This window comes from Tachysurus vachellii, chromosome 3 (assembly GCF_030014155.1).
Source record: "Tachysurus vachellii isolate PV-2020 chromosome 3, HZAU_Pvac_v1, whole genome shotgun sequence".
Classification (NCBI taxonomy): domain Eukaryota; kingdom Metazoa; phylum Chordata; class Actinopteri; order Siluriformes; family Bagridae; genus Tachysurus; species Tachysurus vachellii.
Window position 1 is genome coordinate 34,834,584 of NC_083462.1, and position 24,678 is coordinate 34,859,261.

Below are 24,678 nucleotides of genomic sequence, written 5' to 3' on the forward strand. Positions count from 1 at the left end.
GTTGACTTGTCACTCAACAGTGTAAGGTAATTAAAAGGTAATGTATCTGGGCTTGAAGTTAGTAGTTTTATGTATTTTCTGCTCACATTCTTTCTCTTTCTTTTTCTTGAGTTGACTAATATGATGTAGTGAAATACCCGAAGTGGAATAAAACTGGAATAGAAGACTTGAATAACTTTCTTGTGGTTTCTGGTTTTACTGGATATATGTAGTGAAATTAGTGACGTTATTTCTGTGTAGTGTCTCTAACTTAATTTATTAACTTAATTAGATTAATAATTGTGGTGGTTTTTACCCCTGGCGCCCGAACTCGACCTTTTAAGGCTAATTACCGTCACAATATAACAAAACATGTTTACTTCATATATTGTACAATAGTAATACAATTATTATTATTAGTAGTAGTAGAAGTAGTGTCACTAGTAGTACTAGTGTGCACAACATATATTATGAAACAATTAATTTAGTGGAGGAAAACTTTTACTGTGTAATTTCGTTAACAACAAGAGTGGGCACCAATGATCTCATCTCACTAATTTGATATCCTACAGACAAAACAGAACACGATTAGCGTGTGTGGATTATTAATTTTTATTAACTGAATTGTTTGATTTAAATAAACTACTGTATACATTTAAAATAATATATCAGCATTTTCTCTCATGCTAAACCATGCCCTCAGTACGTGACCATTGAGCAATCTTGCTGTGCATCAACGTCTGTTTTGTTTTCAGGAGAAACAACTAGAAGTGTTCAGCAAAGAAGAAGAAGAATCTTTATGAAAGACGATACAGCACATGGGCGATACTAATCCAGAGGAATCTTTATGGTGAGTCTGCTTATTTGGTTTTTGATGATTGTTGTTCGTTACTATTCCTACATTTTTTGTATTAGGAAAAATGAGTGTGTTAACACCATTTCTTATAGTTAATTACTTATTATAGCGGTATTACTTATATTTCTCATCATTACTGAATGTTTAAATCTAGCTGTATTTTTAATCCTGTTACGTTACATGAAATAAGTTTTTGTCTTATGTTGCGATCGATTTTGCTGCACAGTTAAATTGCGTCTGTTACTGTATGTTAATATAGCTGAGAATTCCGACTAATTGCCCTAACATTAGTAGATTGATTTATGGAAATATCTGAGGAGGAAATTATTATTGAAAGGCGTGTGTCATAGCTGTGCAGCTGTTGACGTTCACAAAAAAAAAGTATACGAATAAAATTCATTGTCTGTTCCATTGTTCGTTTATCAATTTGCCTTTTATGACCCTAATCATTCACTTTGTTTTTTCTTAAACAGATCTACCTTGAGCACATTTCACTCAAAAATGTGCCAGTCAAAATCTGCTGCTGAGACACTACAGGCTCAAGCACTGGCACCCAGGCCAACGTGTATCACTGCTGTGTCTCCCTGAGTGTGTCTGCACTTTCAATACACCAGGTGCGTTGAAAAGTCATCTATATAGGGTCCACACAAATTCTGATCAAAGGACAGTGCAAGCTACATTTAACTGTGACCTATGTGATTATAACAATGTTTGTACTGAAAAAATATTTATCAGACATCTGGGTACACATCTGAAAAGGCATAAGACTGTGCAATGTCCATTTTTGCACTGTGATTTTAAAACTAATGTCTATTTAACATTTCATGGCCACAAGTCCAAACAAACAAATACTGTGGTAGTCAATGGGGGGTGAGATCTGCTTTGTTACAAACCATCTTCCAAATATCTTTCTACAGCAGAACAAAAAACTTAGCAGAACAAATACATTTATACAGATTTGGAACAACTAGAGGGTGAGTAAATTATGACAATTTTCATTTTTGGGTGAACTAAGCCTTAAAGGAATCATGCAGAAGTGAATCATAATTAAAATGATATTTCCCTTCTACAGACAACAGACATCCTATCACACAAATACACTACGGCTCTACAGGGACTCCCCTTGTACCTCAGGGAACGTGACGTAATATCAAAGACTTGTCTGGTAGGTTTTCAGCTTTTATTCATCTCATATTTTCATTTGATCATAGTTATTTTATTAAATGCAATATTTACTAAAGGTGCTGACATGGTTTCCATGTGGCTTGTTTTCATCAAGTGTTTGTCAAGTTAGCACATAATGTGCCATGTTTTGTTTGCAATAGTTTAAAATTTTATTTTCATATTTATACTTAAGCACCACCACTGAACCATTCATGAAATTTATGTAATTCTTAGGACACGGATTTAGAGGAGACTTGCACAAGAGAAGTGAAACTGGCAATTCTCACAGTCATGGAGGATGATCTCTCACAGGCAACAAAAAGATGTCTAAACTTCGGCATCATCCTGGAGGAAACTGTGGTCATGGAGGACCTACCTGACTTTCCCACTGCTTTCATGGTACTCTTTGGACTTCTCTATGCGCTGAATATTGAATATCCAAAAGGACTAAAATACACATTTGAGGCAGTGCAGAACATCTTTGTGGGATTGGGAGAAAAGTGCACCAACAGAGTTCAGTCCCTGAAGAATAAGCTTTTTACTGTATAGGGAGTTTAAGATGCATTGAGTTTTTTCAGATGCTCTTATTGTTGGTGGGTACCTTTTGTCATGAACACGAAACAGAGCAGACCCAAACGCAGGATAGCGTAAATCAAAACAGGGTTTAATAACTGAAAACACGAAACATCACGCAGACAAAAGACAGGACAAACCACAGTTAAATACACAAGACAATGAGAACTATAAGGATCAGGTGTGATGACAGGGAGGAGCAGACGAAGGCGGGGCAGACACGTGACAAGAAACATAAACAAGTGCACGTGGCCAGAGTCCGGGCAGAGTCCTTACAGAGCCCCCTCCAAGGCGCGGCTCCCGACGCGCCAATCCGTCCAGGCAGTCCCGACGGGTCCGGGAGGGGGGAGCAAGGCACACGGCGAGGCAGGTGGGGGAAGCAAGGCACACGGTGAGGCCGGTGGGGGGAGCAAGCCAGAGAGGGCCGAGCAACGTCCACAGCCGAGCTGAAGGGCCGAGCGACGTCCACAGCCGAGCTGAAGGGCCGAGCGATGTCCACAGCCAAGCTGAAGGGCCGAGCGACGTCCACAGCCGAGCTGAAGGGCCGAGCGATGTCCACAGCCGAGCTGAAGGGCCGAGCGACGTCCACAGCCGAGCTGAAGGGCCGAGCGACGTCCCCCGATGCACCCCGGCCAGATCCACCCCCGGAGTCCAGGAAAGGGAGGGAGGGAGGGAGAAAAAAAAAAAATCCTCCACAGAACAGGGAAGTCCAAAAACAGGAAAAGACGCAGGCCTGCGACACCCCCCGCGGACAGGAAGTGGGGCGACGTCCTCCACGGAAACCAAAAGTGAAGCGACACCCCCCACTGGAAAGTGCGGAGCGATGTCACAGGACACTGAAAAGCAGAACAAACCTTGGGCTGGCGACATGGCCCGCAACCAGGAAGTGAGGCGGCGCCCCCCGCGGAAAAACCGAAAGCGAGACGGCGCCCCTCACCGAAAAAATGCGGACCCACGTAGCCAAACGCGCCAAGTCCAGGGGGGGGAAAAAAAACACAAACACGGAAAAAGTACTCCCAGTCAGCCGGTCCAGGTTGCTGCTATCCCGCTGGGTCCTCATGTGGCGGCATCTTCTGTCATGAACACGAAACAGAGCGGACCCAAACGCAGGATAGCATAAATTAAAACAGGGTTTAATAACTGAAAACACGAAACATCACGCAGACAAAAGACAGGACAAACCACAGTAGATGCCGTGCTGCCCAAAGCAACGCGGCACAGTTAAATACACAAGACAATGAGAACAATAAGGATCAGGTGTGATGACAGGGAGGAGCAGACGAAGGCGGGGCAGACACGTGACGAGAAACATAAACAAGTGCACGTGGCCAGAGTCCGGGCAGAGTAATTACACCTTTGGTATAGTAATGGTGAATTTTGATTTTTAAGTTTTAAGACTTACAGAGTTAAATTATCTTAAAAATGAAATGTTTATTCATTTAACTGATATTCGTTGATGTAGGCCTACTGTTCATTATTCTAAATGTTTCATTTTAGGTGAGTCAGTGCTTTGTAGATGGATGGACTATTTTTTAGATCCTTAAAATTTTGACCGTTTGTCTTCCTCATACAGTATATGCTGCTGTTTAGTCACATGTTTCATATGTTGCAGTATTTTGTACAACTCTTTCAACTGCAGTGTTTAATTTTAGTTGTAGAGTTGCAGTATTTTAATTTGAGAAATTGTAATTATCATGATGATAGCTAATTGAAAATACATTTATTTGCATGCAACGGGCTTGTGAGAAGCGTTTTAAAACAAACTGCTGTTCAGAATAAATGTTTTGTTGTACTGACACACAGTTTTCAGTTTTTGACTTGGGCGATGTTATTCTAGTTTCCAGTCATAACGTATTATTACTTAGTACTAATTTCCAATAGCATTTTTTGGTTCACTCAACTTCACTAGACATTGAGTTCTATAGACTAAAAATGTTGAATTGGTGCAACTTAAAAAGGTTTGTTATAGAACAGTTTTACCTCTCCAGAAAACAAACAATTACAAGTTAACTCAACTAAACATTTTTTGTATAACTGACAACTATATTTGAGTCAGTGTAACTGTTATTTATAAAAGTTGAGTAAACAAGAAAAAGCTAGGGGAAATTAGTAGTAAGATTTTTTTAGTTGTACTGGCTTAAAATTTTTTACAGTGCAGCAATTCGGCCATGTTCACGTTTATGGCACAGACTGGGAGGCGTTTGATTATAGGTCAGCCACAAAAAAGTGTGTTAAGGCTCAAAAGAGCTTTAAAATCAGTGAAGCATGCATGCTTGACTTGAGTACCAACAATTTTCCTCTCTCTCTCTCTCTCTCTCTCTCTCTCTCTCGCTCTCTCTCGCTCTCTCTCTCTGTCCTCTCACACACTCAAAGCACATCTCACACACACTATGTGACAATGGTCCTACTGTTTACGGGTTTGACACTTTACTGAATTCCAATGTATTACTGAATGACTTGCCTGTTGAATATCGTTATCTTTATTGAATATTTTTAATAATTATTTTTTCATGCTTTCTATCTCTCTTGCTCTATCTCTCTGTCCTCTCACACACTCCAAGCACATCTCACACACACTGTGATTTGTTTTACGTATAGCGGACAATGGTCCTACTGTTTACGGGTTTGACACTTTACTGAATTCCAATGTATTACTGAATGACTTGCCTATTGAATATTGTTATCATTATTGAATATTTGTGTGGACAATGTTGTGGACAAATTGGTCCTACAACAATGAAAAAAAAAAAAGACTTTGTATTACTAAATAAGTTGCCTGTTGAACATTATCATTACTATCGTTACTTTTTGTACAGTATAGCTTAAATGTGTTACTACGTGATTGGAATGTATTGTTAACATTGTTGTATATTTATTTAATTAGTGTTGTTTATGCGTGTTATTTTTAAATTATTTGTTTTATGTGGTGGACAATATTGAAACCTGAAATTGAAAATATTTATTTTTTACTATGTATTTTGTTACTATTTATTTTATTTGAAAGTTATTTATTTCCCTGATGTTATATGTTGCATGTTCTCTTGTTGGTTTATGTCTCTTTTTATAAAAAAAAAAAAAAAAAAAAAAAAAATTATAATAAAGGATGGATTTTTATAGCGTTTTGGAAAAAAATTAAAAGAAACTTTGAATTTATATTCAACAAAATTGTTGTTTCATTTAACAATCACTGTTTAACATGTTCAGACTGAGCCAACAGACCATTTTAACAGGATAAATTGAATATAAACAAAATGTGTGGGTCTAGGTAAAAAAAGTCATTTTCATAAAAACTATTAAAATGGATTTATAGTGTTTTGGAAAAGAGCTCCTCATATATATATTGTATAATTTTCAAATGTTCCTGTTGACAGCCCAAACCTCATTTTTGTAGGACTGTATTTGGGGTAAACATTTATTTGTGTCTTAAGGATTATCTCCTTGATGAACACAAGATGGTGAACTCAGTTATCTTATGGTGGGTAAAGTATTAGATCACCATATAAACCCGCTGACATTCTTTTCATATCCCTTTCACATCTCTGTGATATTATCTCTACATGTTCTTCCATCATACATACAAAAGTGATCTTAACCCCTGTCATGGTTAATCTCAGTAAATAAGAACATTACAGATAAAGCAGTTCATATAAAACAACTGACATCAGAAGAATAAACACATGTGCATGTACTAATGTATGTTTCATATGTAACTATCTCTAACCTTGTATTGTTAGATTCTTCCAGTCCACCTCACTCCTGATTTTAAAGCCACACACTGGTGACATGAAACTTTATGACCTTAACATATGTCTTCATAAAGACCTCAGAATAGAAACTGTTATATTCATGTGTCTGTGGCTTTCACTAGGTGTGTTTTAAATTTTTGTTATTTCAAAAATATATATTGAATTTGTGAAATCCAGCTGCACTGTACACAAACTCACACACAGTTTAGTTATACTGAACGCAGTTCTGCTGATTTTTACATGTGCTTTTTATGACAGTCTCTTTTCCTCTCTCAAAATGTAATAGAATAGAAATTTTGTGTTATTAAGAGTCAGATCATTCCTTGATCCAGTCTTTCATAGTTCATCATGCACACACATTCACACACTCCTTCACTCCTTTGAGCAATTTGTAATTAAATTAGAAGTGCACTAAAGACAAGCCGTGACTCCACATATATAACATTTAACTATGTAAACTATCTAAGACCATTCACTCAGACCAGCAATGACCCAGATAGCAATTACGTTTGGGCCACATGTGGGTATTATCTGGCACATATGGCCTAGATGTGGCGTGGCTATACAGATATGGGCCAAATTGTGGCCATATTTGTTTTGCCATAACTTTAAAATCGGCGGGAAATGCTCTCTTGGTTCACAACTCATTTTGCGGTATATGGCCCAGATAACAACAAACACATGAGAACCATATGTGGTTGAGCTATGGCACACAGTGAGAAACACGACTTGTGGTAAACATTTGGCTTATACTTGGAAAAACACAGGAATCCTGAAATCAAGTGCGGCAGACATCCGCCGTTCCACACCTCAGGTTGCTATGCATCTTCCCTCCTATTGGTGGAGTGAGACTACGGTGCGAATTTGACTGAGACTCGGGCAGCGGGCAGCATTTCTGCTTTCCTCACGACTGTGTAGGCTACGTTCAGGTACGTGATTGGCACTTTAAAGTCATATAATTGAAATATGCAGCATTATGTGTCAATATTGCATGTTATTAAGTGTTTAGTTATTAGATTAATTGAGGAAGGGGTCAAATTAGCTAATATTTTCCTCAGTTTAACAACAGTTTAATGTACGCTAGGGGTCCGCTCTTTTGCCGTTTTAAATTCCGATGTTTTTGGCTATAAATCAACAGCACTTAAAGTAAAGTTGGCCGCATATTTACAGATTGGAGTTTCCCGAGTCAATAACTCCTGAGATAAACGCTGTTACTACACAAATAACACCTCTTTTTTATCATAGTAATGTAGAGACGCAGCTACAACCCAATTTTCCTCAAAATCAGCTTTCCTCCGTGGTGGACAAAATACACAAGTCTCTATGTGCGAACCAAGGGACCATCTACAAAGTGCAAAACCCGAGAAGCGAATACTAAAACAGTCAACTTGGGAGAAATGTCTTTTTGTATAATTTTTATATTTTTTTTATATGAAAATATTTCCCCCAAAAGTAAAACACATTTCCCCCAAATAAGTGTTGTAGTATAACAATCAGGACATCAGTGATGTGTGAGCTGAATTTGGTGACAGTACAGTGTATTACAGTGATGTGTGAGCTGGTGACAGTACAGTGTATTACAGTGATGTGTGAGCTGGTGACAGTACAGTGTATTACAGTGATGTGTGAGCTGGTGACAGTACAGTGTATTACAGTGATGTGTGAGCTGATGACAGTACAGTGTATTACAGTGATGTTGTGAGCTGGTGACAGTACAGTGTATTACAGTGATGTGTGAGCTGGTGACAGTACAGTGTATTATAGTGATGTGTGAGCTGGTGACAGTACAGTGTATTACAGTGACGTGTGAGCTGGTGACAGTACAGTGTATTAGTGACGTGTGAGCTGGTGACAGTACAGTGTATTACAGTGATGTGTGTGAGCTGGTGACAGCACAGTGTATTACAGTGATGTGTGTGAGCTGGTGACAGTACAGTGTATTACAGTGATGTGTGAGCTGGTGACAGTACAGTGTATTACAGTGATGTGTGTGAGCTGGTGACAGTACAGTGTATTACAGTGATGTGTGTGAGCTGGTGACAGTACAGTGTATTACAGTGATGTGTGAGCTGGTGACAGTACAGTGTATTACAGTGATGTGTGTGAGCTGGTGACAGTACAGTGTATTATAGTGATGTGTGAGCTGGTGACAGTACAGTGTATTACAGTGATGTGTGTGAGCTGGTGACAGTACAGTGTATTACAGTGATGTGTGAGCTGGTGACAGTACAGTGTATTACAGTGATGTGTGTGAGCTGGTGACAGTACAGTGTATTACAGTGATGTGTGTGAGCTGGTGACAGTACAGTGTATTACAGTGATGTGTGAGCTGGTGACAGTACAGTGTATTACAGTGATGTGTGAGCTGGTGACAGTACAGTGTATTACAGTGACGTGTGAGCTGGTGACAGTACAGTGTATTACAGTGATGTGTGAGCTGGTGACAGTACAGTGTATTACAGTGATGTGTGTGAGCTGGTGACAGTACAGTGTATTACAGTGATGTGTGAGCTGGTGACAGTACAGTGTATTACAGTGATGTGTGTGAGCTGGTGACAGTACAGTGTATTACAGTGATGTGTGAGCTGAATTTGGTGACAGTACAGTGTATTACAGTGATGTGTGAGCTGGTGACAGTACAGTGTATTACAGTGATGTGTGAGCTGAATTTGGTGACAGTACAGTGTAATACAGTGATGTGTGAGCTGGTGACAGTACAGTGTATTACAGTGATGTGTGTGAGCTGGTGACAGTACAGTGTATTACAGTGATGTGTGTGAGCTGGTGACAGTACAGTGTATTACAGTGATGTGTGTGAGCTGGTGACAGTACAGTGTATTACAGTGATGTGTGTGAGCTGGTGACAGTACAGTGTATTGCAATGATGTGTGAGCTGGTGACAGTACAGTGTATTACAGTGATGTGTGAGCTGGTGACAGTACAGTGTATTACAGTGATGTGTGTGAGCTGGTGACAGTACAGTGTATTACAGTGATGTGTGAGCTGAATTTGGTGACAGTACAGTGTATTACAGTGATGTGTGAGCTGGTGACAGTACAGAGTATTACAGTGATGTGTGAGCTGAATTTGGTGACAGTACAGTGTATTACAGTGATGTGTGAGCTGGTGACAGTACAGTGTATTACAGTGACATTATTGACTTTTTTAGTATTCGCTTTTCGGGATTTGCACTTTGCAGACGGTCCCTTGGAATCTGTCTCATGCACTGAAAGTCATGCATGTCTTTTTAAAGCAGAATACATCCAGTGTTGTAAATTTTAACCAGTTGGTGAAAAAGTATTCTAAAAATATATTCTAAAAACAAAATCTAAATAATTTGTCATAAGAAATTATGATATTATTATGGCCCACATATATAAAAATACAATTTGCAATTCCTTTCGAAAATATACTGGAATTTTTTTTTTTGGTCAATCAGAGGTGGTTAATTATTGCAATTAAAAATATTAAAGGAAATAATTTATATTGAATGATTTTTTTCCCCCATTATCCTCCATCTCTAACTTCCAGGTTGTATTGCTGCTAGCATTATTTAAATTCATCTTTATTGCAGGTGCAGTCAGGCAGAATCCCCTTACTGCAAAAGCCTCAAATAAAGACATTGAAATCAACATAAATGGTTGCACCTCGCTGGAGACCGAGAGGGGGTAGGAGGGAGCGAATGAAGAAACACAAGGCCCAACAAAACACTGCAGACCCTCATTGGGCACATTAAGACCACATCAAAACGTCTCTGCACATCAAAACTCAATTTCTCAATTCAAGTTCTCTGTACAAGTTACTCTGATTTTTTTGTATTTTTTTCTGTGATTTTTTTATTACTCTGAGTTGAATACATTCTTAAATGTATTCTTATGTTTACTCTTAAAGGTGTAATTATTTAAACACTTGCTTTGAAGTAAATTGTTTTGAGTACATTTGTTGTTGAGTGTTTCATTTACCTATAAGTTAATAAGACTTTTACATACTGTCAGCTGCATGTGGGGCACGTATGGGCCGTTAGATTTTAACAGAAATCAACCATACTAAAATTGCATATAAGGCTCACATATGGGCCACATTAAATTGTATTATTTGTCTCATGTTTGGTGGAGTTATGGCACTCCTTCGGTTCAGTTCTTTCAAAGAAGAGGTGTGCCATATTTGGGCCACATAAAATTACATTTGGCTTATGCTTGGTGGACTTATGGCACTGCTTTGGTTCAGTTTTGGCAAAGGAGATGTGGGCCATTTCTGGCCCGACAAACACAAACTAATCTGGGCCACAGCTCAGCTGTTTATCTGGCCCAAATCTGGGCCAAAGGAAATTTGCTGACTGGGGAGGTAATGAGGAAATCTACAGAACTAAGGAAAGAGTTTTAGGCTTTGCAGGAGATAAGAATTAGACCTCACATGCTTTGTCACTTCTGGTGGGATGGAGTGTAAGTCTCTGTAATTTACCACTGCATTATGTGTGAGTTAAAGTGTTGTTGCTTCATTTTGATGATGTGTGTACTTTAATTAGGTTGTGTTACAGTTTTACACAGGAAACCTTATCTCCACATAGCATTATCTCTACAGATCGTATAAACAATACAGACCAATTCCTGGTATTTATACACAAGTGACTAGAACTGACTTATTTATTAGAGCATCATTTGTTTTCTGCTCTTTTGCACAGTGTTCAGTGTGAGAAAGTTCAGTTCAATTCAAATTTTAACACTGAACACTGTTACAAACACAGAGACCACAGATTATTAGGTATGATCTTATAATGTAATGGACTGCAAGCAGAGACTCTGGAAAAAGTGTGGAAAATAAAAAAGAAAGTGTGAAGCAAAGACAGAATTGTCTCTTAAATGTCTTGAATGTTTTAAAAAAAATAATAATTATTAAAAAGTCAAATCTTGTTAAATCAAAGTGACTTTGTTATAAAGATTTAACAGAAAAAAGTTCAATCAATCTGTTAAAAAGATCCTATTATTTAGGAGTAATTAATTTACATTAATTAATTAACACATCTAATGCAGTGGGATTACACTGATATTGTTCTGTGTTTTATTGGTGAATCAGTTCACAAGTGATGATCTGTACAAAGTTACACTACAACAGTAGTGCTCACACTTTCGAGACCAAAAATGAGTTTTCTACAGTAGTGCAGAAACCTAAGACTAAGGCAGCTATGTAAGCCTCCATCCTCAGCGAGATCATCAAATCCCAAAGAATTAGATCGTCAGAAAATACTATGCCAGTAGAGTTGAGTCAAATCCTGGGCAGGCATGTCATGGCTGTGTTTAAGCTGGGCATTTCCATTTCCTGGGCATAAGTCCCTGCCTTATTTACATCAAAATATTATGTAATGAAGTTTTAATGTAATAATGCATTTAAACCATTAAACCATATACAATATATTTTTTGGTTTCAAACGGAACACAACAGCTGTCTCTTTGGTTACAGTCCAGTGTGGCTTTCTGGAAGAAAACTTTGAAGTGCTTCTCCCTTTTGTGAGGTGTAACCACTATATTGGTTGGAAAAACCATGTGCCACAGTACCTGCATGTAAACCCAGGCTCAGGAGGGGCCTGTGTACAAAGACTGTACCATGCAGACTTCCTAAAGCAAATGCGCTTAAGCAGGTCCTAAGTCAGTACACTCTTGTAAAACACCTAGACCCATGGATGGATTTGAAAATCATGGGGTCATTAAATATAGCTTTCTGGCACGATTCCTTTACCAAACAGGCTTAAAAATGGTCTTGTGAAGAACTCCAATATCCAAAGCCACAAGGGCTTTGTAAAGTTCATTGGCACTCCCTAGCCAATGATAGAAACATACGCCACCTCTCTAGAAGCAAACCATTTGCCAGAACCCAGGATCAAACCAGGGACCTTTAGATCTTCAGTCTAACACTCTCCCAACTGAGCTATTTCAGCAACAGGATACAATGCTGTGAGCATTAGCAATGAGACATGAGTGTGAGTGTGTGAGTGTGAGCATGTGAGTCTCTTTGGGTCCGGTAACTCTTTTTCCCAAGATTCCCAAGAACAAGCCTCTTGTTTGAGGTAGGTTTACAAAATTGCAGGGTAGCCTATAATAGGGAACTTAAAGGTAGTTGAAAAAAAAATCTTTTAGGATAAGCTTGATTAAAACAACCAGATTTACTCCAATTTCAGCTGAATTTCTACCCTGCACATTCATCAATCCCATGCACACAGCAATTTGCCTACTGCAGGACTATTAAGGCCAAACACCCCTAATGCACTGTGCATTCCTCCATAACATAACACAGATCATTTCTTGAATCCTGCACACAAAACAATGTCTAAGAATGTCCATCTTGGTGAGTATTTACTTAAAGTGTTTACATATTACATAAACTTATATTTTAAACTCCATCGTGCTTTGTGTAAGTTACTGTGCAACAAAATTTTACTATTGTAAATACAAATAAACTAACTGAGCAGACATTTAGGTGAGATAAAAAAACTGTCTAAAAAGACTATGCAGTACCTTCAAAAGTTTCTCTGACTGCGGTGGAATTTAAACCACGCCTCCAAAGAGCGTGTAAGTTTACCAGCACAGAAATATCGACCAAAGTTAAGATGCAGACCTAGCACTAGGTTATCACACCCCACTCTAGCAGAGACAGGATACTAAAGCATTGCCTTGAAACATTTCCCTGGCAACAGTGGGATTTGAACCCACACCTCCAAAGAGACTAGAGCCTAAATCCAGCACCTTAGACCACGCAGCCACGCTACCCACAGACACTCAGGTCTTTACAGTCTTCTACTTTCCACCAAGAAGGGACATTCTGGCATGAATTTGCTTATATCAACTAACAAGCATATGTGTCCAAAGAGCACAGAAATACGGCCCAGAGTTGTGAAAGATGCAGATGCAGTGCTACAGTATTGCAGAAACCTAAGACTAAGGCAGCTATGTAAGCCTCCATTCTCAGCAATATATTCAAATCCCAAAGAATTAGATTGTCAGAAAATCCTATGCCCGGTAGAGTTGAGTCAAATCCTGGGCAGGCGTGTCTGAAATTTGCGAGCTGGTCTTCCATAGTGGAGCCTTTAGGAACAAAAGAGAGCATCTGTATTTCTTACAGATTTTATACACATATACTGTATATGTTACTTTAAGATCAGTATGGAGTTTGGTTAATATCTAACATTTGCTGAGACATTTGTACTTTTTTATAAATACTACTATAAATATATTAAATATATAATTATGATTGGTTCAGCTTTTCCTAAGAGAGAGAAAGAGAGGATTAGAAACCTTACAAACCATTTGCAATTCTTATAGTATGATAAAAAGGATTTCCTGTCACTGTGGGCACAGTAGTATAGAGCAAAGTCTGATACAGCAGCAGAGGTGATGATCAGGTCCACTTCTTTATTATTTTCATCAACTTCAGGAGACAGACGTGGGACTGGGTTACTTGTAAATCCATGTGGATAAATGTAAATAAGGAACTCTGATTTAGATTTTAAATATTGTCTGTGCCAGTGCAGATGCAGGACAGAGTAACATCATCACCTTCATCTACAACTTTGAGTGAAAAGTGGCTCTATTGAATCTGCCATGGAGTCACCTGTCATAGAGAAGAGAACATAATATTGTTAGCCTTTACATGATCAAGACAAAGTTGCATAACTCAGACCAATTTTTTAAAGATTAATTACTCAATAGTATTTACTATTATCACTATTGTTTCTTCACTCACTTAGAGAAACCCACAGGCACATCAACCCAGAGGCACATCATAGGGTTTTCGTCACTGGTGCTCGAGTCCTTACTGGGGTAGGCCTTTTGAGAGACGTCAATTTTATGAACAGCAATGGGCATCCTCTGTGTTTGTTTGCTCAAGAATTTCTCACTTTTAGGTGGGCCAGCAATTTTGAAGCTTGGATCATTTCTGGCCTTTGCCTCGTAACAGACGAAGTTAACAAAATACCAGAAAGGAGGAAAGGTGGCTTTATACTGTTCTTTATATTTCATCCCATGAGAGAGCCATTTCTCTTGAAGGAAGTATGGTAGCTTTTCCACTGTGGGATTTATTCCTCTAGCAGTATCCAGATATTTGCTATGTGAAGACACAGAGAAGCTAGCACTTGAAATACTATCCTCAATTGATGCTACAGCTGCTTCTAACACTTCTGCCTGGGCCAGAGCAGCAGCTTGTTCTTTTTGATGTTGGAGCACCTCCAAATTTGCCTCCATTTTGGCTTTGTCCAGTTTGTGGGACTTTTTGGGTTTTATTGCATTTTCTTTCTTTACAAACAATACACAAGTTAGTGCCGCTTCTGCTTGAGCCCGTGCAGTGGCTGCTGCCAATGCTAGCTGATATTCTTGATGATCGTGACAATCGTGATGATCGTAATAATGAGAGCGTTTTGAGCCCGCCTCAGAAGCTCGGTCTACTGTGCTCATGGTTTCCTCTGCGTTTTCCTCTGCAGAGGCTGTAAGCTTCTTGTCGTGGTTCATGGTACAAATGTGACTGCAATCGTCTGCCATGTAACCTGATTTGCTTGTAGGATTACCATCTTTTTACTGTACTGTTCTCCTTGCATCTACCAATGCAATTTAACAGCCAGCCAAACTCCATCCATAAAGTACAGACGAGTCAGGATTCATCTTAGTCTTTGACGTTTAATAAGATGCCAGGTACATTATGAATTAAGAGTAAAACTGCAAAAAAAAAAAAAAAAGACAACAATCAGAAAAAACAACAATCAACAAATAAAGAACAATCAGAAAAATTAACCAATGACTAAAGAGCATTCATGTAAGTATATCTGAAAATAGCCCAAATTAAATCAATGTCATCAATTTTCATAAATGAGATTATCAGATGACCAAGAAATTGACAACAAATACAAATATTGTCTCATACAGAAGTTATCTTATCAAAGTAGATTAAGATTAACACATTGAATGCTGTCAAACAAAGGCTAGTCTAATAGCTAAAGGCTGTCATCACAAGAATTCCATTAAATCAAAGCTCTGAATAAACTTATCACAAATATATGAAAATATGTATCATCAAGTATTATGTAAAGAAGAATTAATTTACAGATGATGCTTTTACAAACGTGTAAGGAATTCTCATCTGCCGTATGAAGACAGCATAACCATTCTTTCATCTGCTCTTGGTGCAGGATAACCTCAAATTCAGCCTCTCAGATCTCTGCTCGGTTTCTGGTTCCCGGCGAGTACTCGGGGAAGTCTCAATGAACACACTAGTCAAAGTCTTTCAGAGAGAAGTTCCAAAGTTTATTAGGAAGAGCAGGAATATATAGTCGTTCAAGAAGAGGGAGGGTGTAGTGGGTCTGTGTGTTGCTATGTGTGTGGACATCTGTGTTTAGGTAACCTCTCAGTTACCCCAATAAAGTCAGATCTTATAGGGATGTGAACCTATACTTCCCTTAGTTCCCATGGTTGGTAACATAAGGAATGATTATGGCAAGGCCATCTGTTTAAAGACTAATTAGGGAACAAGAGAATTAAGGGACAAGAGTGTGTTTGTGTGTGTGGGGGGGAGAAAGAACAATGTACAGACAGTCTGCAACATTACCAGAAAAGATTGTTTCATGCAATTATTCTCACAATTACCCTCTTTTATCCATGATAAACTTATAATGGATAAACAACTCATATATGATTATCTATCTTTCTCTGGAAGCCGGGCTAAGCGAGTAATCACTATTACTGCATCCCTGGCCTGGGCAAGACCCTCAGTCACTTCTCAGATACCAAATACATACATCATCTATTTACCTTGCATAGGAATAGGATAATACTCTGATACTCTGGGGATAAGTTGATACCCAGAAATCATACGATGTAACATTGATTGAAAACATTGAAGAATACAAGGGCCACAAAGGCACAACAAAAGCAAAATAAACAGTACAGGAACAATCATAGACTATTTGTCTATGATTGTTCCTGTACTGTTTATTTTGCTTTTGCGGAGTCCACTGACCAAACAAAATATACCACAATCCCCACCCAGTGCGATCTCCTTTCTCATCTTCTTTAATGGCCTCAACCGTCTTACGCATTTTCTCAAGTGCCTGTCCTATCTCTCCATGGGCATCATCATGATCAGGTATAAATGTACAACAGCTGTCACCTACAACAGCACAGACACCTCCTTTTTCTGCAAGGAGCATGTCTAGGGCCATGCGGTTTTGTATGGCAGTCAAACGAAGAGCAGTAAGCTCTGAACGAACTCCCTCCATAGCCTGGAGTGTTTCATTAGCAAAAGTAGCTAAACGATAGTGAGTTACCTCAATCTGATTCCATAATTGAGTGACACCATATTGGGGAAAGATGGCATCCCAAAACTTAGCAACTTTAGTTTTTAATTGATGTTCACGAGGTGGGAAGGTTGGATCATTTGTAGACCTTTTGTGACGAACATTATGGGTGCGATTACCCTTGACTATAGATAAATGTGAAGCAAATTGTGTAAGTGCACATGTTCCACCCCACCCTTTGGGTAGATACAGGTAGACATTTTTTCCACACACCCAGTACCAGTCCTGCTTCCACGTAGTGCCGGTTTCACCTGGGTAGATCAGGGAACATGTGCTTGCCTTTTCCTGTCCTGATTCACATGCTGTGTAGGTTTTGTTACAGCTTTTTGTTGTCAGATTTCCTAAGAAAATGTTTCCCCTTGCTGTTACACAAACTGTATACTGGTGGTTAGGTCCCTGGAGGGCCTGGAAGTCCTTCACGAAAGCAGTGCCTTTCTGGTCCATCTTCAGTGCTGTTCTTAATGCGTTTATACAAAAGAACTCATCGTTTGTGTTGTTTGCACACCATCTAGCACCAGTTCTCTTTAGATATCTTATATGCTGATTTTCGTGTCCTTTCTGTGTCGTTTTTCCTGATATGCACGTTTCGGAGATGCAGATCTGGGCCATCACTGTGAGGGTAGTGTCAAGAGTGTCATTTCGAGGTTTCAGGCTAGTTTTGGTGGCAGACGTTGGGAACACCTGACACACATAACACGACGCGTTAGTATGTTGCCTGGCTGTCCAATTGGCGAATTTCCAGAATTCGTTGTCGTGAGGATGCGCTTGGACGGGTAACCCTGTCCCAAGACAGATGATCAAGATGAGGAGGATGACAACCATACTGGTCACTGGTTGTGTGTCCTGTGCTCAACGAGAGGTGGTCGTTCAATTCTCTGCAGCCTTTTCCGTCACCTCCTGCAGACATCCTAATGATGTCCGAAGAGCCGACACAGAAGGGTCCGTGGGGTCACTGCTGAGCGTTGTGGAGTGATGATAGGAGAAGCCAGGAGATTGAAAGCACCTTCTAGATAAACTCATGGAAGGGTTAAAAGGCTGTATCTCTGTAACATAAAGAAAATTGTGTTACACAGAGAACACTTTTATGCATTTACAGCGGAGTTGACCCCTGGAGGACATCTCTTCACCCTGGTAGCATGGATCCACTGTGGAAAAAGATCAGTTAGTACACCTGTGCGCGTAGTCGCAACTATTTCCGCTGGCCCATCATACTTACTTTCGCCCAATGGTTTAGGTTTTAATGACTTAATCAATACCATCTCTCCCACTTTAAAGGGATGGGTCGGCACCTTAGAAATGACAGGTATAGCTGCTGAAATTTGTTCATAGTGTTTTGATAAAGTGTCAATCAGGGCAGTGGAATACTCAGCGATGTGCACATCAAGATTAGTTGTACCTATAGCTGGCTTACCCTTCTTCCAGGGTGTGGGAAACGGACGACCAAAAATAATTTCTTGTGGTGATAAATGGTCATCTTTTCGCGGTGTCATTCTCATTTCTGCTAGAACAGCGGGTAACAAATCAACCCAATTTTTGCTACCCGTCGCCTGCATAGCTTTAGTCAACTTATCCTTAATTGTTCGATTAGTTCTTTCCACTATCCCTGAGGATTGGGGATGATAAGGAATATGAAAGCGCCATGACAGAGACAGGTACTTACACAAATCTTGTGTTATTTTAGAAGTAAATGGCGTTCCTTTGTCTGAGTCAATAGCGTGCGGGACACCATACCTCGGCAAGATTTCTTTGGCCAGAATACGTGTAACAACCTTAGAATTTTCTCGCTGACAGGGGAAAGCCTCTACCCACCTTGAGAACTTATCAACCATCACCAGAAGATATTTGAAAGGCCCCTGTGGTGGCATGTGTGTAAAATCAATTTGCCATTCAGAAAATGGTGCAGTTGGTATTGGAAGATTTTCATGTTTAGCTGTGCTTTTAGTAGGATTATTTTGAGCACAGGTCAGACATCTAGATAAGATTGAGTCTATTGTACCTTTTAAATTAGCTACACAAAAGAGTTTATTCATATCTTCCCATACCCCTCTTCGGGCGCGATGTGTAACACCGTGAAACTCGCGCACGAGAAAGGGAAGGCAGTGAGACGGGAGACAAAGACGGCCATCAGAGCTGTACCAGAGGCCATCAGAGGCGACGTACGAATTCTGCATTTGCCAGTAGGTGGAGTCATTAGGTGTAGCATAAGATTGTACAGACAGGACATCTAAATCGGGAATGAGAGTGGAGGAGAGGAAATCGTCCAAAATCATGGGCGACACCAAAAGCATAACGTGAATCAGTGTAAATTGTTACATCCTTACCCTCAGAGAGAATACACGCGCGAGTTAGAGCAAAAAGTTCAGCTGCCTGTGCAGACATAAAAGGTAAAGAGTAAGCTTCAACAACAACATCAGGCAGAGCACACACAGAATATCCACACAGAAAGTGACCATCATGTGGCTTTGAACAAGAGCCATCAACAAATAGCAAATCGCCTGTATTTAATGGAGTGGATTCTAAATCAGGGCGAATGCTAGTAGAGTGAATGATTTCAGCACAGCAATCATGAGGAGTGTCGTGCAGTGTGGCATCCTGAGTTCTAAGTAAACGTGCAAGAGCGTGACCTAACGTATCTAATGAGGAGGTGGCTTTAATTTCTAGATTACTGGTTGAACATAAGATAGTTTCATAACCTGACCTCCTCTGTGCCGTCATATGTTGAGTTTGTAAGTTCTGAAGGACCTGTTTTACCTGATGTGGTGAATGTAAGATCAAAGGATGAGACAGGACAATTTTCTCAGCATCTTGTACCATCACAGCACAGGCGGCCACAGCCCGGAGACACACCGGTAAGCCCTGGGCAACAGTGTCAAGTGTTTTAGACAGGAATGCACATGGTCTCATGCCCCCCACATGCTCCTGGGCCAAGACAGCAGAGGCAGTGCCCTCATGCTCGCAGGCATAGAGATGAAACTCTTTCACATAGTTCGGGAGCCCCAGAGCAGGAGCGGAACATAGAGCCGTCCGCAGAGCCTCATACACTTCGAACATTTCAGGAGTCCATGTCAGCAGACGTTGCATTGGGTCCTTGTGGGAAATTGCAGACCAGAGGCATTTGTCATAGTAAGAACAGTCAGTTATCCATTGACGGCAGTAGTTTATCAGCCCCAGGAAAGCCATGAGAGCGTGTTTTGTGTCAGGACGCCGTGTGTTGAGGATTACCTGTATACGGTCTTGAGAGAGTTTTTTACTGCCTTGTGAGAGTTCAAACCCCAGATACTTCACCATGGGCAGACAGAACTGCAACTTGGGTTTTGAAACCTTGAATCCTTTTGAAGCTAGATGGCGAAGGAGGCGGAGGGAGGCTTGTTCACAGAGTTTTTCAGAGGCTGCGGAGACTAAGAGGTCATCTGCATACTGCAAGACAACAGAACCAGTGGGGAGAACAAGATCACATAATGCATCCCTTACAACGGCAGAAAACACTGCCAGAGAATCAATATACCCTTGTGGTAAGCGTGTCCACGTATACTGCCGCCCCCTGTGTGTGAAGGCAAAGAGAGGCTGCATCTGCTCTTCGACAGGAACACTGAAAAAGGCAGAACATAAGTCAATAACAGAAAAGAAAGTATGTTCACATGGAATTGAGGTGAGAATTGAGGCCACATCTGGCACAACAGGTGCCACAGGGATGATGATGTCATTAATTTTCCTCAAATCTTGTGTGAAGCGCCAGGACCCATCCGGTTTAGGGACGGGATTTACAGGAGTGTTGTATGAACTCACACATGGTTTGACTACCCCCTGTTGTAGAAGAGATTGTAAAACTCCATCCACGCCCATCCACGCAATTTAGCTTCAGACAAAGGATATTGTTTAACAAACACAGGGTCTAAATGTTTTAACTTAGCCTCATAGGGTGTACACTGCACAAGACCCACGTCATTCTTATGATCAGCCCACAATGAGGGCAGTAGAGCGTCTAGTAAAGCAAAAGATGGGGATGGTGATTTCTGTGTGGTAGAGAGAAAACAGTCGTTAAACGTCATATCAGATAAATGTGACAGTGGAGCAGACTCAGGAACAGAAACGACAAGTTTAGAACCAGAGAAGCTAATAGAAACGTGTAGCCTGCTCATGAGATCCCTCCCCAAAAGATTAAAAGGACACTCTGACATATAAACAAATCGGTGATGTAAAAAAATGTTAGGATCAGAAGGACATGTGACGAGGAGGGCTGGAGTAAAAGGCGTTTCTTTTGTGACCCCTTCTATTCCCACAGAGCTAACAGATCCCCCTGAGAGAGGACCCTTATATTGCTTCCCCATTACTGACATTGTAGCTCCTGTATCAAATAGGAAAGAATACACTGTGCCATTTACACATAACTCAAGAAAAGGCATTTCGTTTACCTGATATGATTCATATGTACAATGTAGCATGGTCGGGGTCGCGCTCTGTGGGCATCTCTATGCATGATAGGGATTTGCCTGCATCCCGGTGAAAGGGCGGGGTGCAGCTTGGGGTGGTTTTGGAGGTAGTGCTGGAAGGGGACCTACGGGAACATCTCCCATCTCTCTAAGTCTTTTCCTACATTCATTCATCCAATGCCCATTCCTACCACAATAAAAACAGGCGCCGGGGCTTCGGGAGTATGAATTACTTCCTCCTCTTCCCCGGCCTCTCCCTCGGCCCCTCCCTCGGGCCGAGTCACCATTATATACATTTCCTTCAGCCACAGCGAGGCATACTACTTGTCTACTTTCTAAAATACCATTGCCTTCCATGGTGCGCACTCTCTCCCCTAGAGTCTTAACTGTCATATTGCTACGATCTGTGAGCTGATATTTAAGAACTTTCTGCACCTCAAATTTACAATTATTCATGAAGGTTGTGAGGAACAAAGGATTAGCGGCATTTTCATCCAACTCCATTCCCCCCAACAGTGTCCATGTCTCTTTAAACCGTGTTAAAAATTTGGAAGTCGACTCATTCTTCTCCTGTTTACAATTAGTTACTTGAGACAAATCACGATTAGCCTGCTGTCTTTGCAACAAATATTTAGTCAACTGCTCTTTTAAGGCCAGTAGGGCATCCGGAGTGGCCCAGTACAAATGGTGTGTAGTCTTTTTTGTGGCTCCCTTCTTCTTTCCTGCCCCGTCACGCTCAGTTTCTGATTTAGTTTCTGTTTTTATTTCATCACTACTAGGGTCCAAACAAGGTACTCTGGCAATGAGATCAGTTTCATCATAATTATCTCCAAGAGTCGCATGCAATATAAATCTGTAATCAGCCCCGGTCAATTGATTATGACGGGTGGCTCTTAGTAACATGTCTACATAGTGAAGTGGTTTTGAAGGGGATGGGAGCATTTTAATGATGTCCCTTAAATCCCCTATTGATGGTGGAATAATAATCGGTCCCTTTGCAGACGTGGACCAGACGCATGCCGCATTAAGAGCAGAACCAACGGTGGCATTAAAGAATGGGGGGTTGATATCTGACCCAGAATCAGATACAGCATCGCCATTATTATCTGTGTCTGTGTCTGTCTCGTCATTTCGTGGCGTACCTTGCAGCTTAGTACGAGCGTCAGTATCTGGTTTAATATCGATTGAGTTTTTAGTTATTTCAGCGGCGCAGCATGCAACAGGGGCCGATGAAGTAACAGAAGGCTCAACGCTGCTTAAACTAGGATATAGAGTTGCAACAATTGCCGATGGCCCCTTATCATTATACGGTGGGGGCTGGGTGCGTGAAGCAAATGGCGATTTCGGTGTAGTTTGGGGATTAAACTTCGGCAAAGATTTTAATTCCACTTTCGAGTTTGGAATAGAGTTATATTTATCCCAAATTAGTTTCATTTCTAGCCATTTCTTATAACCATCTGTCATGTACTGATAATCCCAATCAGAGTCACCGAAGCCGTCATATATTTGAATGTAAGCAGACGCCAAATATTCAGATTTAAAAGTACCACCGCGAGGATATGTCAAAAACTGAGGTTGTGATTCGGTCCACCCCGCTAAATTATCTAGCCAGGGGGTAGTATAACAACCTAGACCACAACAGTTCATCCAATCACGAGGAGTTTCCTCGTGGTCTGGCTTAGGATATTTCATTCCTGAATTACCCATGTCCAACTACAGGTACAACCAATATTATTACACACAAACAACACAACACGATTAACACAACACAAACAACACAATTAACACACAAACAACACAACACAATTGGAGACCAGCAACCGAGACAGAGAGGGCGATCAAATAAATTTATAGCCTCTAACCTTAGAGACGTTGCGCGCGCTTTTTCACTGGTTCAATAACCAGTGTCGAATTCCCTTACACATCGTGCATACATTCGACAATATCAATTTAACTATACACATATACGCGGATATGGATATCAGCACAGCAGTGCCTACACTTTGAACGGTATGACTAGATACCAATCAGCACTTGCCCGCCCTTCTGATATCCCCAATATAGATACCAGTACACAAGGTAAGTGCCTACACTTTAACAGGTATGACAAGATACCACATCAGCACTTACCTGAATACTGGTATCCCGGACGAGCCCCCAAAACTGTAAGGAATTCTCATCTGCTGTATGAAGACAGGATAACCATTCTTTCATCTGCTCTTGGTGCAGGATAACCTTAAATTCAGCCTCTCAGATCTCTGCTCGGGTTCTGGTTCCCGGCGAGTACTCGGGGAAGTCTCAGTGAACACACTAGTCAAAGTCTTTCAGAGAGAAGTTCCAAAGTTTATTAGGAAAAGCAGGAATATATAGTCGTTCAAGAAGAGGGAGGGTGTAGTGGGTCTGTGTGTTGCTATGTGTGTGTGCATCTGTGTTTAGGTAACCTCTCAGTTACCCCAATAAAGTCAGATCTTATAGGGATGTGAACCTATACTTCCCTTAGTTCCCATGGTTGGTAACATAAGGAATGATTATGGCAAGGCCATCTGTTTTAAGACTAATTAGGGAACAAGAGAATTAAGGGACAAGAGTGTGTTTGTGTGTGGGGGAGAAAGAACAATGTACTCTTTACAGAGAGTCTGCAACATTACGAGAAAAGATTGTTTCATGCAATTATTCTCACAAAACGCAAAACAAAGGATGTGATCACTTATTTTTTCTGGAGAACTGCCCCTAGGGGGCAGCAAAACTACAACTATACATACAATACAAGTGACAAGTAAACTTGGAGCAGAACACTCATAATCTTAAATACACAAATTAAAAAACTCATGAAGTCATAACTTATGATTATTCACCTTTTAGTTAAATTTCTAGTCACAGAGTGAAAGTTGTTCTGCCCCCTAGTGGAATAACAGAGTCACACTTTCTTGGTGTCATGATTAGATCTTCAGTATCACATTAAAGCTTGGATTGTCACTTCTGAACAAGAAGCCGAGTTGTAAAGAGACTGACAGTCTCTATTTTGTTGGAAAAACTCATTATAGTTTGTGGGCTAATTAAATGTAAAATGATTTTTTTTTTAAGCCAATACTACATTAAATAGTGAATTAATGTTCTACCTTGTAAAGTTCTCTGTCTGTAATTTCATTGTTGTCAGCATTAGTCTTGGCAGCTAAATTGCATTTCATTTTAGTCTTAGCTTTTTGAGAAACATAAATAAAACATATTGTTGTGCATGAAAACACTCAATTTTGATCCGCCAGCTATAAAACCATTTATATACCACAAAAACTACAGGCACATCACAGACACACTGTCACACACATTCACACTAACACAATAAGAACCTAAGATTGTGTGCTACTGATCTCTGTCTCTCTTATCTTCATCCATGACCCCACACATAACTCATGCTCAGACAAAATAAAAATAATTTCACACAAAATAAACATATATAGAAAGCATTATTTACTAATAAGGAATGATTATATAGGTGCTGTACATTGCAGTACCCTGGCTGTCATTTTGCCAAAGTCATGAGTGTTCGTTTCAGTGCCCAAGAAATTGCAGATCTGATTACTTCAGCTGTCCTGGAGG

General features: G+C 40.2%; 1 protein-coding gene, 1 long non-coding RNA gene and 1 other non-coding gene across 6 annotated transcripts in view; 1 reads left to right on the plus strand and 2 right to left on the minus strand.

Moving 5' to 3' along the window:
• LOC132843539 (NACHT, LRR and PYD domains-containing protein 3-like) overlaps positions 1-24,678 on the minus strand; it is a 924,649-nt gene that overhangs the window by 133,399 nt on the left and 766,572 nt on the right. The window lies entirely within an intron of this gene.
• On the plus strand, positions 701-2,907 carry LOC132843586 (uncharacterized). Its single transcript, XR_009648135.1, has 5 exons — positions 701-829; positions 1,309-1,449; positions 1,753-1,809; positions 1,908-2,000; positions 2,234-2,907. It is a non-coding gene; the product is annotated as an uncharacterized LOC132843586 (long non-coding RNA).
• Positions 12,178-12,250, minus strand: trnaf-gaa (transfer RNA phenylalanine (anticodon GAA)). The gene has a single exon. It is a non-coding gene; the product is annotated as a tRNA-Phe (tRNA).